Below are 22,053 nucleotides of genomic sequence, written 5' to 3'. Positions count from 1 at the left end.
TGGTGGGGGCAGTGTGATAGCATGGTGGGGGCAGTGTGATGGCATGGTGCGGGCAGTGTGATGGCATGGTGGAGGCAGTGTGATGGCATGGTGGGGGCAGTGTGATAGCATGGTGGGGGCAGTGTGATGGCATGGTGCGGGCAGTGTGATGGCATTGTGGGGGCAGTGTGATGGCATGGTGCGGGCAGTGTGATGGCATGGTGGGGGCAGTGTGATGGCATGGGGGCAGTGTGATGGCATGGTGGGGGCAGTTTGATAGCATGGTCATGGCAGTGTGGTGGCATGGTGGGGGCAGTGTGATGGCATGGTGGGGGCAGTGTGATGTCATGGTGGAGGCAGTGTGATGGCATGGTGGGGGCAGGGTGATGGCATAGTGGGGGCAGTGTGATGGCATGGTGGAGGCAGTGTGATGGCATGGTGAGGGCAGGGTGATGGCATGGTGGGGGCAGGGTGATGGCATGGTGGGGGCAGTGTGATGGCATGGTGGGGGCAGTGTGATGGCATGGGCATGCATGGCTGCCTGGCACTGGGTCGGTCCTTAGTGTTTATTGATGATGTGACTGAAGACAGAAGCAGCCGGATGAATTCTGAAGTGTTCAGGGATTTACTTTCTGCTCAGATTCAACCAAATGTAGCAGGATGATTCACAGTCCAGATGGACAAGGAACTAAAACATACTGCGAAAGCAACCCAGGAGTTTATAAGGCAAAGAAGTGGAATATTCTGCAATGGCCGAGTCACCAGATCTCAACCCGATCGAGCTGCATTTTACTTGCTTAACACAAAACTTAAGGCAGAAAGACCCACAAACAAGCAAGAACTGAAGACGCTGCAGTAAAGGACGGGCAAAGCGTCACAAAGGAGGAAACCCAGCGTCTGGTGATGTCCATGGGTTCCAGACTTCAGGCCGTCATTGCCTGCAAAGGATTCTCTCCAAAGTATGAAAAAAAACATTTTATTTATGGTAATGTTAATTTGTCAATTACTTTTGAGCCCCTGTAATGTGGCGACTGTATAGAAAATTACCGCAATTCCTAAACGTTTCACAGGATATTTTTGTTCAACCCCTTGAATTAAACCTGAAAGTCTAAACTTCAATTGCATCTCAGTTGTTTCATTTCAAATCTAATGTGGTGGCAGCGGAGCCCAAATCATGAAGATTGTGTCACTGTCCAAATAATTCTGGACCTATTTGCGTGCGGCTCGGGGGTGACACCCCGCTGCTTGCCGACCCGAAAATCACGGCTCCGCACATGGCTACGGTCGTGTGCATGAGGCCTTAGGTATATATTTGAAGGGGGCATCAGAATGTAGCTTAGGGGTGGAAACAATTTTGAGTTTTTCTTTAGCATTTTTATAGTATAATGTAGATTCACCATTTTTGTCTAGAGGGCACTAGATGCAACAGAAATGATTTTACATTGGTAAAGGATGGCACGGAGGCATACAGAAGAGCGGGGCCCAAACTAAGAATCAAAATTGGCCTCTAATGATCCAGAGGGTCTGACTCCATGGTTGTGTTCACCTTTGAGTGGACATAGACAGAGGGTGCCTATTTGAACATACAGATGTCATAGAAAAGAGGGTCCCCAGTTTAGAGCAACCTTCCTCTGGGGAACCTGGTGCAATTGTGAATTACAGAGAAGGGTCATTTGTTTAACATTTTTTATTTTTCCTGCAGTAATTGTTGCTTAAAGAGGCTCTGTCACCAGATTTTGCAACCCCTATCTGCTATTGCAGCAGATCGGCGCTGTAATGTAGATTACAGTAACGTTTTTATTTTTTAAAAACGAGCATTTTTGGCCAAGTTATGACCATTTTTGTATTTATGCAAATGAGGCTTGCAAAAGTCCAAGTGGGCGTGTATTATGTGCGTACATCGGGGCGTGTTTACTACTTTTACTAGCTGGGCGTTGTGTATAGAAGTATCATCCACTTCTCTTCAGAACGCCCAGCTTCTGCCAGATCACGCTGTGACGTCACTCACAGGTCCTGCATCGTGTCAGACGAGCGAGGACACCGGCACCAGAGGCTACATTTGATTCTGCAGCAGCATCGGCGTTTGCAGGTAAGTCAATGTAGCTACTTACCTGCAAACGCCGATGCTGCTGCAGAATCAACTGTAGCCTCTGGTGCCGATGTGTCCTCGCTCGTCTGACACGATGCAGGACCTGTGAGTGACGTCACAGCGTGATCTCTCGAGAACACGCTGTGTATCTGCACTGCCAGAAGCTGGGCGTTCTGAAGAGAAGTGGATGATACTTCTCGTCAGAACGCCCAGCTAGTAAAAGTAGTAAAAACGCCCCGATGTACGCACATAATACACGCCCAGTTGGACTTTTACTTTAAACACACCCACTTGGACTTTTGCAAGCCTCATTTACATAAATACAAAAATGGTCATAACTTGGCCAAAAATGCTCGTTTTTTAAAAATAAAAACGTTACTGTAATCTACATTGCAGCGCCGATCTGCTGCAATAGCAGATAGGGGTTGCAAAATCTGGTGACAGAGCCTCTTTAAGTTGACCCTCATAGAGAGAAAGGCTGTCCAGATGGGGCAACCCTTTCAATGCTTCAAGAACATGCAGTGGCGTAGCTATAGGGGTCGCAGTTGCAATTGGACCAAAAAGCCTAAGGCCCTGTTCACACGGCTGAATTTTTGCCGCAAAATTCCACTGCAAAATTCTGCTTCCCATTCATTTCAGTGGGAGTCAGACGCTTCTTTTTTCCCGCTAGCTTATTTTTTTCAGCTAGCGGGAAAAAGAAGCGTCCTGCCCGATCAGGCCCTTCATGCAAAATCCGCTGTGTGAACTGATCCTAAGGCACCCACGGGACCCCCTGCCACATCAATCTCCTCAGTCAGCAGGGGTCCGGCATGCAAGCTCTTGCCGCCAACCAAAGGTCTGGTCTGAGATCTGATTATTTTAGGGTCTTATCAGGAAACCGCATTTGTTTTTGGGGCCTGGTCTGGGGTTTGATGCCGCCATCCTATAACTTCTACATATGTGGCTGATAGTGAGTGTGGCACCATTGTCCCAGCATGCCCTGATTATGTTGGGAGTTGTACTTCATACAGAAGTTGCTTCTTTTTAATGTGACTTGGCCAGATACTTCGGTGCTGGGTGTGAATGTGCCGTCATTCGCTCACCTCTCATCTCACAGAACACATTTCATAATTCCTCTATTATTGTGGGAGCTTTTCTCTCATCTAATGAACACCAAGGAGAATAAACTCATTTTACACTTAATTTCCTTCCTGCAGAAGTCATCTTCCATGGTGCGTGGTGCCCAAGAATAAGCACAAAATAATTAATTTCTAACATAATGATTTTACTGGAGGCAGATACTATAAGAAAACTAATGAAAAATCAATTTACACAACAGTTTCATTAGACAATTACTCGCTCACTTCTCTAATGTATAGTCATCTTTAATGGGTCCATTAGTGTGCATTGGACCAGGTGTTTTTGTAGAATTCATCTATAGACAATCTTTCCACCCACACAACTGAGTTTGCTTTTCTAATTTTCTTGTACTTCTATGTTAATATTTTTCTGCTATACAGCAATTTATAGTCTCCGAAGGCATTAAAGGGGCGGTCCACTTTGGGTAAACTCTTTTTTTGTTAGAAGGTCCTCCAATGATAAACTGACCACAGAATATCCCACTGCTGGGACCCCCAGAGATCAGCTGTAATCTGCAAGGGAACTTGGCATCAAGTGTTCAACTCCCCTACAGCACCACCACAGGAGAAATGAAGCATTACATGGTGCTTACGGGTCTATATTAAAGACCTGCAGCATAGTGAATTTACACTTACATGTGTATGTGCCCTTATTTACATGAGATGCCCTATATATACCCCAACCATTAAGTAATTCTGCCTTACAGCAGTTCTTCATACACAGCAGACACTGGTTGTGCATGTAGATATGCAGATATCAGATATAGCTACAAACATAGACCCTAACATATCACAACCTGCCTACATATAAATTAGATATTACTTACAATTCAACATACAAGCCAGGTGATGGATGATAGATGATAGATAGATAGATAGATAGATAGATAGATAGATAGATAGATAGATAGATAGATAGATAGATAGATAGATAGATATGAGCAGGGCCGATTCTAGCTTTTCTGCTGCCTGTGGCGAAAATTTAAATGGGGCCGCCCCCCCCCCCCCCCCCACCAGATCTTGATTGACAGCCCCATGGCTGCTCTACATCACAGCCTCACAAAAAAAGAACAACAGACCACCCATTAACTCGCTGCAGATCATATAGTGACTACAGTACTGATTAGAGGCAGAATAAACATTTACATTAAGTGACTCACAGGTGACATCTCCATCCGATTCTCATAGTGCCACACACACTGCCCCTAAATATAATAGCGCCATACACTGCACCTCTAATTATAATAACACTGTTTCCCTGATTATAATAGCACCAAACACTGTGTCCTATACACACACACACACACACACACACACACACACACACACACACACACACACACACACACAGTGCCCCCTGTAGATAGTGCACCCCATAGAGCCCCCTGTATATAGTGCCCACTGTATACAGTTCCCCATAGATAGTTCTTCACATATAGCCCCCATCCCTGTAGATAGTGCTCCACATAAAGCCCTCACATACAGCACCCCATGTAGATAGTGCTCCATATATAGCCCCCACATACAGCCCCCCTGTAGATAGTTCTCCACATATAGCCCCACCTCCCGTAGATAATGCTCCACATATAGCCCCCACATATAGGCCCCCTGTATGTAGTGCTTTACACATAGCCCCCACCTTCTGTAGATAGTGCTCCACATATAGCCCCCCCCCCTGTAGGTAGCGCACCACACATAGCCCCGCACACTTTTAGCAGAAAAAAAGAAAACTTCACATACTCACCTAAACCTGTTTCCATGCCATCCTCTTGCAATGCAGATCTGCTGGGGCTGAACAACTCAAGCAGTGCGATGACGTCATCGCGCCGTTTGCGTCGTTAAAAGGCACTGAATAGTGGGGTACGACCATTCAGCGCTTATGCATGTAATTGTATCTGCGTCCTATAGACGCAGGTACAAATATAGTGCAGAAGGGGGTATTTTATCTCGCCTCATGGACCTGGATATGAGATAAATAGATAGTGAATGCCCCCTAATGACCCACAATACATCATTCAGATTCCTCCTCTTCTATGTTGAACACGAACCCTGTGAATATGGAAACAGTCCCTGACCCAGCACTCCTCTGGACCATCACGCTCCCTATGACCCCCCCCCCCATACTGGTACTTGCCGCAACACCCCAACATTCATCTTTGTGCTCTCATAGACCGCAGCACAGGCCGGTCCCTGGTGAGCCGTGGAGTATAATGTGCACCGACAATCTCAGTAATGTGATCAGAAACACCATATTAATATCCGTAACTGACCATGGAAATGAGATACATCCTCCAATTTTCCCGCCATGTAAATTCCCTCCAGTGTAAAGTAAAACAGCGCGGGACTAAATAGCAGACAGTCTGCCGATGGACTGATATCCAATACTACATGTATGCAAAAATATGGCGTATAGATGCAAAACGTCAATCTCCTCCGCAGCGCAGGACGTACACGATAAACATGTTCTGATATAAAATAATTGCAATGAGGCTCTGAATATAGTAAATGATATAGGCCGTAGCCTGCGGGAAAATACATCCATGTTTTCTGCCCGTTTTAGCTTGTTAATCCTCGAGTGTTGTGGATAAAATAACCAGATTAGACGTCCACTAATCTCCCGAAATACCCAGGAGAGCCTCTAATAACGCAAACAGGATTATTTCTTGTGCCCGTTGCCGACTCCAGCCAGGCACTTACAAAGCAAACAGATGCGCAGTACGATAAGTGTATCCTCCATTCATCCCCGGGCGCGCCTTACACTCCGCCTTACAGGAATCACAGGGAATGGCCGCACTATATTATTATAAGACGTTGTCGTAGACCAGGCGAAAAAAGTGGCTGCCAAATACAATGGGAATTCCTAGCGTGGTGACTTCTCCACAGGTTTCCCTGTGTGACGGTCTGGTTCCTACAATACCCAAAAAAAGAACCAGCCAGGTGGCACAATTCACTTAAAGCACCCACCTTTCCTCACGACTTTGGTTAGGGTCGAAGGTACTGGGCTGGCACCAAGACTTCGGTGTCCCTAGCTGACCCGGAGGTTGATTCTCTGGATAACGCCGGCAAAATGGGAACCAAATGATTGGGAGGTTGGAGATTTGGTTGCTATGAGTAACAAAAGTAAAAGTCTGTAAGAAGACAGTCATGTAGCAGAGTCAAGTAGTTGAGGGTTCTGATTAGCTGAATGTAGCAGAGCCAAATAAGTGGTAAAGACGCTGATATGTCCCTTGTACTGCTGTATGGACACTGCTATGTCTCTAGTACTGCTGTATGGACACAGCTATGTCTCTAGTACTGCTGTATGGACACTGCTATGTCTGATACTTCTATATGGACACTGCTATATCCATTGTACTGCTGTATGGACACTGCTATGTCTGATACTTCTATATGGACACTGCTATATCCATTGTACTGCTGTATGGACACTGCTATGTCTCTAGTACTGCTGTATGGACAATGCTATGTCTCTGGTACTGCTGTATGGACACTACTATGTCTCTTGTACTGCTGTATGGACACTGCTATGTCTCTGGTACTGCTGTATGGACACTGCTATGTCTCTAGTACTGCTATATGGACACTGCTATGTCTCTTGTACTGCTGTGTGGACAATGCTATGTCTCTGGTACTGCTGTATGGACACTGCTATGTCTCTAGTACTGCTGTATGGACACTACTATGTCTCTTGTACTGCTGTATGGACACTGCTATGTCTCTGGTACTGCTGTATGGACACTGCTATGTCTCTAGTACTGCTATATGGACACTGCTACGTCTCCTGTACTGCTGTATGGACAATGCTATGTCCCTTGTACTGCTGTATGGACACTGCTATCTCTCTTGTACTGCTGTATGGACACTGCTATGTCCCTTGTACTGCTGTATGGACACTGCTATGTCCCTTGTACTGCTGTATGGACACTGCTATGTCCCTTGTACTGCTGTATGGACACTGCTATGTCTCTAGTACTGCTGTATGGATACTGCTATGTCTCTGGTTCTGCTGTATGGACACTGCTATGTCTCTAGTACTGCTGTATGGACAATACTATGTCTATTTTACGGTTGTTAGGACACTACTATGTCTCTTTTACTGCTGTATGGACACTGCTATGTCTCTGGTACTTCTGTATGGACACTGCTATGTCTCTAGTACTGCTGTATGGACACTGCTACGTCTCCTGTACTGCTGTATGGACACTGCTATGTCCCTTGTACTGCTGTATGGACACTGCTATGTCCCTTGTACTGCTGTATGGGCACTGCTACGTCTCCTGTACTGCTGTATGGACACTGCTATGTCCCTTGTACTGCTGTATGGACACTGCTATGTCTCTTGTACTGCTGTATGGACACTGCTATGTCTCTTGTATTCCTGTATGGACACTGCTACGCCTCCTGTACTGCTGTATGGACACTGCTATGTCCCTTGTACTGCTGTATGGACACTGCTATATCTCTGATACTTCTATATGGACACAGCTATATCTCTAGTACTGCTGTATGGACACTGCTATGTCTCTAGTACTGCTGTATGGACACTGCTATATCTCCGATACTTCTATATGGACACTGCTATGTACCTAGTACTGCTGTATGGACACTGCTATGTCCCTAGTACTGCTGTATGGACACTGCTATGTCTCTGATACTTCTATATGGACACAGCTATGTCTCTAGTACTGCTGTATGGACACTGCTATGTCTCTAGTACTGCTGTATGGACACTGCTATGTCCCTTGTACTGCTGTATGGACACTGCTATGTCTCTAGTACTGCTGTATGGACACTGCTATGTCTCCTGTACTGCTGTATGGACACTGCTATGTCCCTTCTACTGCTGTATGGACACGGCTATGTCTCTTGTACTGCTGTATGGACACTGTTATGTCTCTGGTACTGCTGTATGGACACTGCTATGTCCCTTCTACTGCTGTATGGACACTGCTATGTCTCTTGTACTGCTGTATGGACGCTGCTATATCTCTTGTACTGCTGTATGGACACTACTATGTCTCTAGTACTGCTGTATGGACACTGCTATGTCCCTTCTACTGCTGTATGGACACTGCTATGTCCCTTCTACTGCTGTATGGACGCTGCTATATCTCTTGTACTGCTGTATGGACACTACTATGTCTCTAGTACTGCTGTATGGACACTGCTATATCTCTTGTACTGCTGTATGGACACTTCTATGTCTCTAGTACTGCTGTATGGACGCTGCTATATCTCTTGTACTGCTGTATGGACATTGCTATGTCTCCTGTACTGCTGTATGGACACTGCTATGTCCCTTCTACTGCTGTATGGACACTGCTATGTCCCTTCTACTGCTGTATGGACACTGCTATGTCTCTTGTACTGCTGTATGGACGCTGCTATATCTCTTGTACTGCTGTATGGATACTGGAATTACATTTTGGGCACTGCTTTACACTAATTATGTTGATTTGGTAGATTGCGATGCTGCATTTTACGCCATGAGCAACTTCGGAAGTACCTTCTAGCTGATCTACGAAGACGAAAGAAATATATAAAAAAAAAATAAGGGAAATATTGTCTCCAGGAATAATTTATTTTCTTTAGTCGTCTGAGAAGCAGCTGAAAATGTTGAACTTCAGAACATCCCGATCTCAGCAGGTGGAGGTGACCTTCATCCCTTCGAGTGCCTGTGACTGCGCTGACTGCAGGTTTGTATTCATTTTTGTGCCTGGTAGACAGAAATCGTTGCCTGTCTGATAGTCTGTCCCCTGCCGAGATCACGCTGAGCGTGAAAGAGAAGCAGGTGGTGCGCCCGCTGCTTCCCAGCATGCACTGGGATGAGTCTGGAGGACGCGTTTTGTTTTAGTGGAAATGTTTTTTCATCTTTTACTGTTTGGGAAACCTTTAAGAAGGAATTCTCCTCGCATCTGACCGACCTCAAAGCGTGTGTTTATCTAACAGCTTATTGATCCTTGTTGTCACATCCACACCCCTTCTCCAAACTTGGGGATTCCTTTTATGACCCAGAATTTATCTTTATTAGCCTTTCCTAATGTTAGGTAAATAATTTTGAGCCCATGAAAGGAGGGGTGAGCAGAATATTTTGACCCCTAGACCTGCCACTACATTTCGCATTGTCATTGCTATGTGTAATGTATGTATGTGTAATGTACTCACCTCTTCGCGATCCAGCACAGTCCGCTCCTGACAGCTGCTGCCACAACAAATCTCTTCGCTGGGCTGCCAGGGATGTCGAGAGTCTAGACGGAATGTTAGGATGAAGGTGAATGTGGCTGTCACCAGCACCGCCGCCCCCCCCAGTGAGAGCGGGTCGCCTCGAGCCCTGTAGCAGTCACAGGATGGGGTCCCTGGCCAATTGCCCAGTTTGCCCCCCCTAACGCCGGCCCTGCCTGTAGCCTAGTAAATGGCAGAGTAGGGAGGTACCTCTCAGCTCTGCCATAGAGTACAATAGTATTTGCGTCCTGAGGACGCAGATACTATTGAATGTGGCGTAGCTACTGCTGTAGCAGCCATAGTGGATGCTAGTGGCACCACCGGGCATGGGGGGTGTTCGTGGCAGCAGGTCGGCACTGACCCCCTCATACCGCAGGCCCCGTAGCAGCCGCTATGGCTGCTACAGCGGTTGTTACACCACTGACTCCCAGCATGGTCTGACAATTGGTCATCTTCAGACAAGAAATAAACTGTGCCACACACTTGCCAGCAGAGATATACTGTGCTGCCATATGTGACGATAGAACATGCAGACAAGATGAGACCCCTAAATAAATTCAGGACCTCCAGACCAAACCCAAAATTAAATGAGACCCCAGAACAGACCCCAAAATAATCCAGACATACACCAAAATTATTTCAGACCCTAAAATAATCCGTCAGTCCCAGACAAGACCGGAAAATAAATTCAGACCACAGACCAGACCGGAAAATAAATTCAGACCCCAGATGAGAACAAAAAATGAATTCAAACCCCAGATCAGAACCCTAAATGAAAGTGACACTCTGGTCCCAGGACATTTTAAATATGATGTGGTATATGGAGTAGTATCACCTGGTGCCCTCCAGTTGTGCCCTTCTTTTGTGGATCCACTGTTTTAGGTTCCCCTCTGGACTGTCCCAAAGTTGGAGTCTGAGACATAACCCACTGTTCCCGGATTGGCCAGAGCTGCCCATGTAAGCATTTCTGTCCAATCCGTGAATAGAGGGAGTGTCTTGGACTCAATCTGAGTAGCGCTGTGGCCCTTTTGAGACAACACAGAGGGGAACCTAAAACAACGGATCCACGGCAGAGGGGCACAACAGAAGGGCACCAGGATTATATTACTTCATATTCCCCATCACATTTATCATTTTGTCCTGAGAATGGAGAAGAAATTCAGACTCCAGACCAGAACCAAAAATGTATTCAGACCCTAGACCAGACCATCCAAAAAAAAATCAGAAATCATGACCATGCCATGGAGAAGCTTGAAGACCTATACAGAAGACAAAGCATCTTTGAGGAAGACCATTCATATTTTCACCAAGGATCAAAACCGATATGATAATCCAGTGACCAGATCTTCAGGACATCACACATGGAGATTTTGTAAAAAGTTGAGAATAATATTCGCTACTCATGTGGACCATGTTTAGTCAACTGTTGATATCGGTAACAAATACCTAATTTGTCCAATTATATTCATATTAAAGAGGCTCTGTCACCAGATTTTGCACCCCCTATCTGCTATTGCAGGAGATCGGCGCTGCATTGTAGATTACAGTAACGTTTTTATTTTTAAAAAACGAGCATTTTTGGCCAAGTTATGACCATTTTCGTATTTATGCAAATGAGGCTTGCAAAAGTACAACTGGGCGTGTTGAAAAGTAAAAGTACAACTGGGCGTGTATTATGTGCGCACATCGGGGCGTGTTTACTACTTTTACTAGCTGGGCGTTCTGACGAGAAGTATCATCCACTTCTCTTCAGAACGCCCAGCTTCTGGCAGTGCAGACACAGCCGTGTTCTCCAGAGATCACGCTGTGTCGTCACTTCCCCAGGTCCTGCATATTGTCGGCACCAGAGGCTACAGATGATTCTGCAGCAGCATCGGCGTTTGCAGGTAAATCGATGCAGCTACTTACCTGCAAATGCTGATGCTGCTGCAGAATCATCTGTAGCCTCTGGTGCCGATGTGGCCGACACGATGCAGGACCTGTGAGTGACGTCACAGATCTGCACTGCCAGAAGCTGGGCGTTCTGAAGAGAAGTGGATGATACTTCTCATCACAGCGCCCAGCTAGTAAAAGTAGTAAACACGCCCCGATGTACGCACATAATACACGCCCAGTTGTACTTTTACTTTTCAACACGCCCAGTTGTACTTTTGCAAGCCTCATTTGCATAAATACGAAAATGGTCATAACTTGGCCAAAAATGCTCGTTTTTTAAAAATAAAAACGTTACTGTAATCTACATTGCAGCGCCGATCACCTGCAATAGCGGATAGGGGCTGCAAAATCTGGTGACAGAGCCTCTTTAGATCCAAGTCGGCCAAATCCCCCGATTTCCATTATATCGGCAAACTATCTAATGTGTATGAGGATGTTCCAACTCTCCCCCGACAGCAGATATTGAGGGAAAGAAGGATCTGGCATGATGAATTTCAACATTCCCGATCCTCTTCCACAGGAGATAAGCCATTGTCAGAGGGATTTGCGGCTTATTCCCTTTGTCCCATTGAAATGAACGTGCATGCCGAGCCGAGCGTGCATCTGTATGGGGTAGTCGGGAGGAACTCTTATTGTGGAGTAACTTTTCCAGTAAAATCTTCTAATGGGAATACTGAGGATAAAAATGATGGAATTCCACTCGTGACCTAGAGACGCCTCAAGGTTCATGGAAATCAGATTTATGATAAGAATTCCAATCTCCTATCTCTCCGGCCATTAGCTCTGTCCAGGAACAAAGTCAGATAAGCAGAAAGTAGACGTCACACTGTGATAGATACTTATTTCAGATAAGACAGCTGGAGGACTCCTTGTAGAGTCCAAGTAACAGATGTTGTGGACTCTCTGGAGCAGATGTAACACTGACGATGTTCTTCCATCCTCACCTTCATGTATCTTCTGATTTATTCACAGTTTACAATTGACTATATCTGATTATATCCGGTATACAAGTTATTATCTATGATGATAATGCCAGTAAAACTTATTTAGGAAGACCACCTAAAATTGTAGTGGAAAATTGTCTTCTAGTTGGTTGGTCCTCTCAACGAAGATGATCAATAAACATAGGATATAAGAATATTGACGATCCATCACTGAAAATGCTGGGCAAATCAAGGGTGGTCTTCTCAAAGTGGTGGTCTTTTAAGGAGAGGGTTTACGTTGTACACTATGTGGAACCTTCACGGATCAGACTTGTTTTTCCAGTTTATCCCACAGATGCTGAATCAGAGTCGGATCTGGGAAATTTGGAGCCAAGTCCAGAGCTTGAACGCTTTGTCATGTTCCTCAAACCATTTCTGAACAATTTTTGCAGTGTGGCAGGGGCATTATCCTGCTTGAAGAGGGCACTGCCATTAGGGAATACCATTGAAGGGGAGTCAAAGTAAGATCCACATGAATACCGGAAGCCAAGGCTTCCCAGCAGAACATTGCACAGAGCATCAGACTGCCTCCACCTTGTCATCTTCCAAAAGTCCGTCCCCAGGTAAGAGACGCCCCCGGCCACCCACATGAGGTTAGAGAAAACATGATTTTTCAGACCAGGTGTCCATCTTCCATTGCTCCACTGTCCAATTGACGTGCCCACTGAAGGCTATCTCGGGGGTGGATGGGGATCAGTGTGAGCACTCAAGAACCACAAGAACTGACTGTTCACTTGCTGCCTAATATATCCCATCTTTGTCATGCGCCATTGTAACCAGATCATCAATGTTATTCACTTCAGCTAGTGGGGGTTTTAATGCTATGGCTGAACAGTCTATATATTGGATGGTTCCCCGGAAAGTCTATCTCTGAAAAAGAGGATTTGACTGTAGTTGAATGAGTTTAATAATAAAGTTCATTTTTAATGACAAGTGCCATACAGTAAGCAGGAAGGGCCCTATAGCAAAGTCATAAATGGCCAACAACAACCTACTTCCATTCCCCTCCACACACACAGTCTGGACTGAACATATAAGTAGGAGCAGATCCAAAAGCCTCTAAACCAAGCACTGATTTTGGAATTGGCCATGCCTTCCGTAGTCCACTGGGCTTGGGGAACCAAGACTATCTGGGTAAACATGCTCTATACCTTCTTAAGCAAGGGTGGGGTAGACAGTGGACCCGCTGTGACTCTTTCGTCCAAGGGCCCACATACATCTGGAGCCACCCTTGCTACTCCACAATTTCCAAGCACCATGGCAGTGGTGTGGCACAACTCTATAGTAGGTACACCATTGTATAATTGACTTCACTACCCTGATCCTCTGTTCCTGATCGATCCCTGTCCAAGAGACCTTGACGACCAATCATAGTTTAGAAAGAGGGGCGGGGCTGTAACAACATCTCAGAACAAAATGTAAATTAGTTGCCTAAACAGCACAGGAGTAGGATACAATGACAAGAAAAGTTGGGAAATAAAGATAATTCTGCAAATTCGCTCATAATTGAGAATCATTTCGCGATGATCTCCCCATCTGCGGTGACATCTGTAGTCCTGTAACCTTGTCATTGTTTATTTAAATGGATATGAGATAGATAAAAGGCAACAGGAACATAGAATGGCAGCACATAGGAAATAATGGTATCACTAAGAGGCCGTGTATCATTGCGGGTCTTTGTTGGCCGTTTCAGTGTCTGATGAAACGGACGATTTCAAAGACACATTTACAGTCTACAGATTACAAGGAACAATGTCCACAAAAGCCTCCTATAAAATCCCAGTAGATGTTATCGGTCTGTGTCGTCTTATCAATGCGTCCAAATGACCACAAGGAACACGGAGTAATTATTGTACATTGATTGCCGTCTACTATTTGTATGGACACATGCTGTTTATTAGAAACGCTATCTGACAATTCCAGCAGGCCGGACCCTCTTTCCTTAATTGCCACCTTGGAGTCGTAGCTTGTTAAAGTGACAGGTCTATAATTTTCTGAGCTGACATGTGTCTATTTCTAGGTCTCCCCCCTCCCATGGTAGAATCAGAAGCATCTTCAGTATTTAACATACAATTGTTGCCATAGCATGGACTTTTCGTATTAGAGTTGCTATACCATTTAGCTGTGTTTGGTCTCTTGTCTTACTAAAGGTCCCCTTATACCGACCAATTTTGGCCGGTGCAACGAGCACCGATCAACAAGTCAGTTTGTTTGCTCCTGTCACACGGAGCTATGGATGGGGACGAGCGGTCGTTACTCCGATCGCTCGTCCCCATACATTATTATCATGTCAGCAGCGCGTCATGTGTGACAGGGAGATGCGCTGCCGACAACGATAATCTTTTACTTTTTAAAACGATACGACAGGCAGATGATCGAGGGTTTGCACTATAATTGGCCTGTGGAAAAGGGCCTTAAGTGAATAGTAGTCATTGCTGATTTATAAGGCAAGTGGACCGATTTATTTCATTGCCTACTTTTGAGAAGTGACATTAGTCAGATTCTGAGAAGCAATGTGTTCAGCGCAGAAATTGTTTAAATGTATGCCCCACCCATTTATATAGGGCACGCCCCCAACCTAAGGCATTTGATAAATAAGTAATTTATATGTCCCCCTTTATCACACCCCAAAATTAATACAAACCCTAGACCAGATCCTTAAACATGTACAGACCAAGACCAGACCCCCTAAATAAATACAGACCCCCTAAATAAATCCAGACCCCAGACCAGACCCTCTAAATAAATACAGACCCCAGACCAGACCCTCTAAATACAGAACCCAGATAAGACACCCTAAATAAATATAGACAATCAGACCCTCTAAATAAATACATACCCGAGACCAGACTTCTAAATAAATACAGAGCAGACCCTCTAAATTCAGACCCCAGACTAGAACCTCTAATTAAAGACCCCAGACAAACCGCCAAATAAATATAGGCAACAGACCCTCTAAATAAATACCCACTAAATAAATACAGACCCCAGACCTCTTAAATACAGACCAGACTATCCCTTTAATGAGACAAGTCTTTTGTAACTAGAAGCCAGTCCATAGATCAACTGATTGTCACAGGTCCAGCTTCTGTAATCCCTGGCAATCAACCATTATCATCTGGGGAAGCCACCTCATGCATTTCCCCAGCAGCGGCCACTACTGGGGAAATGTAGTATTACAAGTGAATGGCCAACCATGTAATGCACGGACAAGCTGGGTCCGCCAGAGCGAGAGTTACTCTTTGGGAACAGGTCTGCGCACTGGCTCATAGAGCAGGGGACCCTGCTCTATGATGCCCATATTTCCCAATGGAGCATATGGATCACTGGAAGATATAAGATTGAGAGCTAACAGGGGCCAACATAATTTTGAATGCAGCTCTGGATGTGAATGGAGTGTAATACATAATGTGGATTTCCTTTTACGGAACCCAGAGCTTGTACTCTCTGTGATCTGGGAAATGTCTTAATGTATCCAGCATTCCCCAATATATCAGTCTACAGAATGAAATGAGTCGTTCTCCATAGTTATATTCTCAGATTGGATTCAGATGAAGAAAGAAGCAATTTCAGTATAATTCTACCGTTTTCCTAATGTCTTATGCAGAATATAATATACCTAGAAAATGTTGCACAGCCAGCAAGTAATGACCTGTGCACTCAGCCCATCTCCACATCTATAATAAGTAAGACGTTCAGTATTCTTTAACATATGCGCTAGAGAGTCACAGACGGGTGAAGGGTATAAGTGTGGAGGGTATTTTTTCATGTTCAGGGTAAAGAACCAATAGAAGTGGCCACACCTCCTCTATGGTGCCAAGTATGGGCATAGCAGGGGGCATGCACCATGGGTGCCGAGGTTCCAACATGACACTCTGCCTTGGCCAGTGTATTTAGGTACAGGTCTACAGGACAGCCAACCCCAAGTCCAAAATCCTTGCTTGTGGAGGAGAGCTTTGGTCCCAGGCAAGGGACTCACTTAGCGGGGTGTTCTAGTCCCAGTAAACTCACCTGTGAGCAGTTCATGATAAGCAATTAAATAAATAAAAATACTTTCTGCTGCCACTAGGGGGAGCTCACTGCATACTGATTTATTATTGAGCTCAATGCCAGCTCTATAAATCCCTATGCAGTGAGCTCCCCCTAGTGGTGACTGCAGGAATACAGAATCTTATCATGTAACTCTATGGCTGGGTGAAGGGAAGACACCCCCCCCCTCCCAAATAAAAGGAGATCCAATCCTTTTTTTAAAAAAAATCTGCCCTCAATTCTGCGCTAAAGCACCTCCATTATCCCCTGCACCATTCCAACCCATCAGGAATATTAGGTGTTAACTGTGTTTGCTAATTGTCTGTACATTTCTGGACAGTATAATGTGGAGAGGGTACATTTTACCACCTCCACCATGGGCAGCAATGGGTTTGGAAATCCCCCTACATAATTCCAGCTTTTGCCCCTGCAGGCCCACCTCCTCCCTCTGTCCTCAGATCTTCAGCTCAGGGGCTGGATAGCATAGTCCCACCCGGAGGCGTACTTAGAATTTAAAGTGTCACACAGAAAAGTCTAGAATGCCCCCTATTCCCACAAACATACATCTTGTTGACAGTAAATCAAACTGTAGCAATGCAAAGAGAAACATAACTAGGGACTGAGAAGTGGTAGATAGCACAAAGCCACTACAATTTCCGACCGCCCAAAAAAAGACTCTGAGTTGGCCCCTTGAGCTTCAAGGGCCCCAGAGCTGCTGCTATGAGGGCTATAGTTACATCCAAGATCCTACCATCTTTATAAAGGCGATACCAGCCAAAGAGGTGCATGGGGGAGTGGAGTCATTGGCAGCAAAAAGTGTGCTAAAGGGTAGTGGCTTCCTTTTTAGGGGCAGGTGATAGGGTTTCATACCAAGAGGGCCCTCTATTTTAGATTTTACTCTAGAACCTTCCTAGTGCAATTAATCCTCCTGGACTGTGGACTTTGTGATTTTTACTTTATTAGTGTGATATTAATAAATGTGCTTTACACCCCTCACACTGGCACTGGGCTTATCCATTCCTTGAAACCATTTGGGTTTTTTCTTTCCAACATTTTTATTGTTTTACAGAAATAGGAGTAACAAATACAACAGATGTTGTCGTAAGGCACAAGTAAAGTAGATCAAGATAACAATGCCCAAATGGGCAGCAAGCATAATACAGGTTAAACAGGGCAGAAGGACATCAAGGGGCCCCTGAGGTCCATCAATGAGGCTAATGTGCGATGTACATTGCAGAACATCAGGCTACAAATACAGAATATGGTTGTAACATAACCGAAGAGCAATGAATTAAGGGAGAAGAAGGAAGAAAGAAAAAGTAGGAAAAGTCTTCTCCCTAGTGATAGGGGGAAGTAAGAGGAAAGGGGAGCGTAGGGGTGGAAGGTACAACCCGGAAAGTCATCTTACTCCAACAAGCATGGGGAACCCCCATATTAGAGATGGATCATGGAAGATAGGGTCATTGTTGGATGAGCATAGGAAATCCAGGGAAGCCATTTTTTTTCAAAGCGGGTGGTCGTGTCATTCAGGACACTAGAAAGGTAGTTGTCTAGTCTGCTTTGCCGCTAAGCAGATAAAAGTGAAGAGTTTGAATAGTAGGCCTGTAAGACCCGGTGGTCAGAAAGGCAACAACGCCATCCAGGGGTCCTGGTCTATCGAGGTATGAAAGAGGGAGTGGGCAAGGTTGAAGATTCTGACCCAAAAGCGGACAGCCCTGGGGCAGGTCTACCAGGTATGTAGCATGTCACACCTATCTGGGCAACCACGAAAGCAGGAAGCAGGGTACCCCGGAACAGCGTGTGCAATCCGACCAGGGACAAGGTACCAGCGAGAGAGGACTTTGTAGGCCGATTCAAAGGTCGTGATATTGGTGGAGCAATGAGAGATCACGTCCCAGGGAGCGGACCAATCAGCTGATTTGCATTTTTGTTGGAGAGCTCTTTCCCAGTTAGCTAGGTTTTTTTTACATCACCGAGAGGAACTCAGTTTTTATACCCAAGGGAGGGTCACCTCATGCCTGGTTATTATGTTTCAATGCCCTTTAAAAAATCACTGTGACCATCTACAAACAATCTAATTAAATTCTCATCACAAAGGTACAATTATTCCATGCACCAGCTACAGCCCGATGTTAACTAAACGTAGATTACGATCTGATCCTTAGGGACCTATTGTGCTAGTAACATTATTCCCACTAATTTCCCAAAAGAATGAACATGGATGGGATTAAATAATTGATCAGAGTTTCTCTATTCTATTTTGTTTATAAATATGAATTACTTTGTTTAGCCCAATTTAGCGACCGCGTAACTAACTACAAGAGTGAAATAAGAAGGATCCAAAGCCACCTATAAAAAGAGAATTTACAACATTTATTAATAATTAAGTTCTGTTGAAATTAAAATGTTCAGAATAAATTGCAGGGAAAGAACTAAAGCAAGGAAATTATACCAGGGAGGTAAAAAAGGAAGGTAAGAGGGAGGAAAGAGGGAGGAATAAGTGGGGTAGGAGTATTAAAAGAGTAATGGGAAGGAAGGCAGAACAGGAGGAGAGAAGGAGAAGTAAATAGGGGAAAGAAGAAAAGAGAGGAAGGAAGGAAGGAAGGAAGGAAGGAAGGAAGGAAGGAAGGAAGGAAGGAAGGAAAAATAAATGAAAGGAAGAAGGGGAGGGGGAAGAGAAAATAGAGGGAGGGGAGAAAAATGGAAGGAAGGAAGGGAGGGAAGAATGATGAGAAAAAGAGGGGAAGAAAGGAGGTAAGGAAAAATAAGTGAAAGGAAAAAGGAGAGGGGAAAGAGGGAGGAATAAGTGGGATAAAAGTGTTAAAAGAGAAATGGGAAGGAAGGAAGGAAGGAGAAGGAGCAGTAAATAGGGAAAAAGAAGAAAAGAAAGGAAGTAAGTAAAGGAAGGATGTAAAAATAAGAAAAAGGAAGGAGGGGGAAAGATAAAATAGAGGAAGGAGAGGAGGAATAAGGGAAAGGAAGAGGGGGAGAGAGGAAAGGAAAAATTAAGAATGAAAGAAAGAGATATGAAGCAGAAAATAAGGAAGGAAGAAAGGAGAAAACAAAAAGGGCCCGGGAGTGAGGAAGGAAGAAAAGAAATAAGAAAAATAAGAATAAAGGGAGAAAGGGGACAAGAGGGTGAGGCTGGGTTCACATGACCTATTTTCAGATGTAAACAAGGCGTATATGGGTATGTTCACACGGCCTATTTACGGACGTAATTCGGGCGTTTTTGCCCCGAATTACATCCGAAAATAGCGCCTCAATAGCGCTGACAAACATCTGCCCATTGAAAGCAATGGGCTGACGTTTGTCTGTTCACACGAGGCGTAATTTACGCGCCGCTGTCAAAAGACGGCGCGTAAATAGACGCCCGCGTCAAAGAAGTGACCTGTCACTTCTTTGGCCGTAATTGGAGCCGTTATTCATTGACTCCAATGAATAGCAGCGCTAATTACGCCCGTAATGGACGCGGCGTTCAAGCGCCTGCACATGGCGTTACGGCTGAAATTACGGGGATGTTTTCAGGCTGAAACATCCCCGTAATTTCAGCCGTTACGGACGCCCTCGTGTGAACATACCCTTATGCCTCGTTTTACGTCTGAAAATACGGCTCCAATACGTCGGCAAACATCTGCCCATTCATTTGAATGGGTTTGCCGACGTACTGTGCAGACAACCTGTCATTTACGCGTCGTCGTTTGACAGCTGTCAAATGACAAAGCGTAAAAATACAGCCTCGTCAAAAGAAGTGCAGGACACTTATATACATTATATGCAGGACACTTCTTTGGACATTTTTGGAGCCGTTTTCTCATAGACTCCAATGAAAACAGCTCCAAAAACGGACGTAAAAAACGCCGCGAAAACGCCGCGAAAAACGCCGCGAAAAACATGAGTTGCTCAAAAAACGTCTGAAAATCAGGGGCTGTTTTCCCTTGAAAACAGCTCCGTATTTTCAGACGTTTTTGGTCACTACGTGTGCACATACCCTCATATACATTATATGCAGGACACTTATATACATTACATGCAGGACACTTATATACATTATATGCAGGACACTTCTTTCAGACGTAATTTGAGCCGTACTTCATTGAACTCAATGAAGCACAGCTCAAAATTTACGGCTGTCAGACAAGCCTCGCAAAATGCGAGGAGGAGGAATTACGGCTGAAACGAGGCAGCTGTTTTCTCCTGAAAACAGTCTGTCATTTCAGCCGTAAAAGCCTCTCATTGTGTGCACATACCCTAAGGAAATAAGGAATAAAAAGGGAAGAAAGGAGAAATAAGGGAAAAGAAGAATGAGAGGGGAAAGAGAAAATAAAGGAAAGAGAGGAGAAAAAAATGTAAGGGAGGGAGGAAAGAATGAAGGAGAAATGAGGGAAAGGAAGAATGGAAGGAAGGAAGGAGAAAAGAGAGAGGGGAAGTGAGGGAGGGAGGAAAAAAGGAAGGAGAAAAGAGGGAGGGGAAGTGAGGGAGGAAGGAAAAAAGGAAGGAGAAAAGAGGAAGAAAATTTGATTTTTGTGAATAACTTTTTCCAACTTAGAACTGAATCAATGAATAATAGATTTGCTATCTTTCTTCTACAACCTGTTCTGTGTTCGGGAAGCAATATCTTGCATTTGGCATATGTTTTATTGGGAAGGGATTGATGCTTGAAGTGATGACACAGTGGGCGCTTTTACTTGCAAGTCTCTGACAAGGATCTAAAAATGTTACAAAGCCGACACCTGCTGTGAAGCTGTTGTGATAATTGTCTCCTTTTTTTTTTTTTAAGCAAAATTAGAATTTATGGTTTGTGTGAGACGTGAAGACAGTCTAATAACTGTGTTTTATGGTTTCATGTATATTAGAAATAATATAAAATGGAAATTGAATCAATATGTTATGCACCATGCATTTTAAGCAAACTAACAAAGCCTTATGTTTGGAAACAAAAAAATCTTTGGTATAAACATTATGCACCCACCTGGGCTGTGTGCCCTCTGATTATTTTTTATGGTATTCAGTGCATGCCCATGGATATTAAGTGTGTGCCCTATGGTGGTCTGTTTGAATACACAGAGAGTGCCCTCGGGTGGGCTGTTAGGGTATTCCGTTCATGCAATGAATATTCAGTATGTGCCCCCTGGTGGTCAGTTTGAATACTGAGAGTGTGCCCACTGGTAGTCTGTTGGGCTATTCAGAGCATGCCCTCTAATGGTCTGTTTGGATACTCAAACTGTGCCTTCTGGTGGTCTGTTGGGATATTCAGAGTGCGCCCTCTAGTGGTCAGTTAGGTTATTCAATGCATGCCCACAGATATTCAGTGTGTGCCCCCTAGTCGTCTGCTTGGATACTCAGAACATGCCCTCTTGTAGTCCTTTGGAATACTCAGTATGCCCTCCAGTGGTCGGTTTGGATATTCAAAGTGTGCCCCAAAGTATGCCCTCTAGGGGCCTTTTAGGATATTCAGAATGTGCCCTCTGGTGGTGAATATTCAGAGTGAACTTTTCGTGATTAGTCAGGGTTTCAGATTGTGCCCTCCGTTGGTCTGTTAGGGTATTTAAAGCATGCCCATAGATATTCAGAGTGTGCCCTCTGGTGGTCTGTTTGGATACTCAGAGCGTAACCTCTGGTGGTCTGTTTGGATACTCAGAGCTTGCCCTCTGGTGGTCTGTTGAGATATTCAGTGTGCCCTCTAGTGGTTTATTAG

This window comes from Rhinoderma darwinii, chromosome 7 (assembly GCF_050947455.1).
Source record: "Rhinoderma darwinii isolate aRhiDar2 chromosome 7, aRhiDar2.hap1, whole genome shotgun sequence".
NCBI classification, from domain to species: Eukaryota; Metazoa; Chordata; class Amphibia; order Anura; family Rhinodermatidae; genus Rhinoderma; species Rhinoderma darwinii.
Note: the sequence above shows the minus strand (reverse complement) of the source record.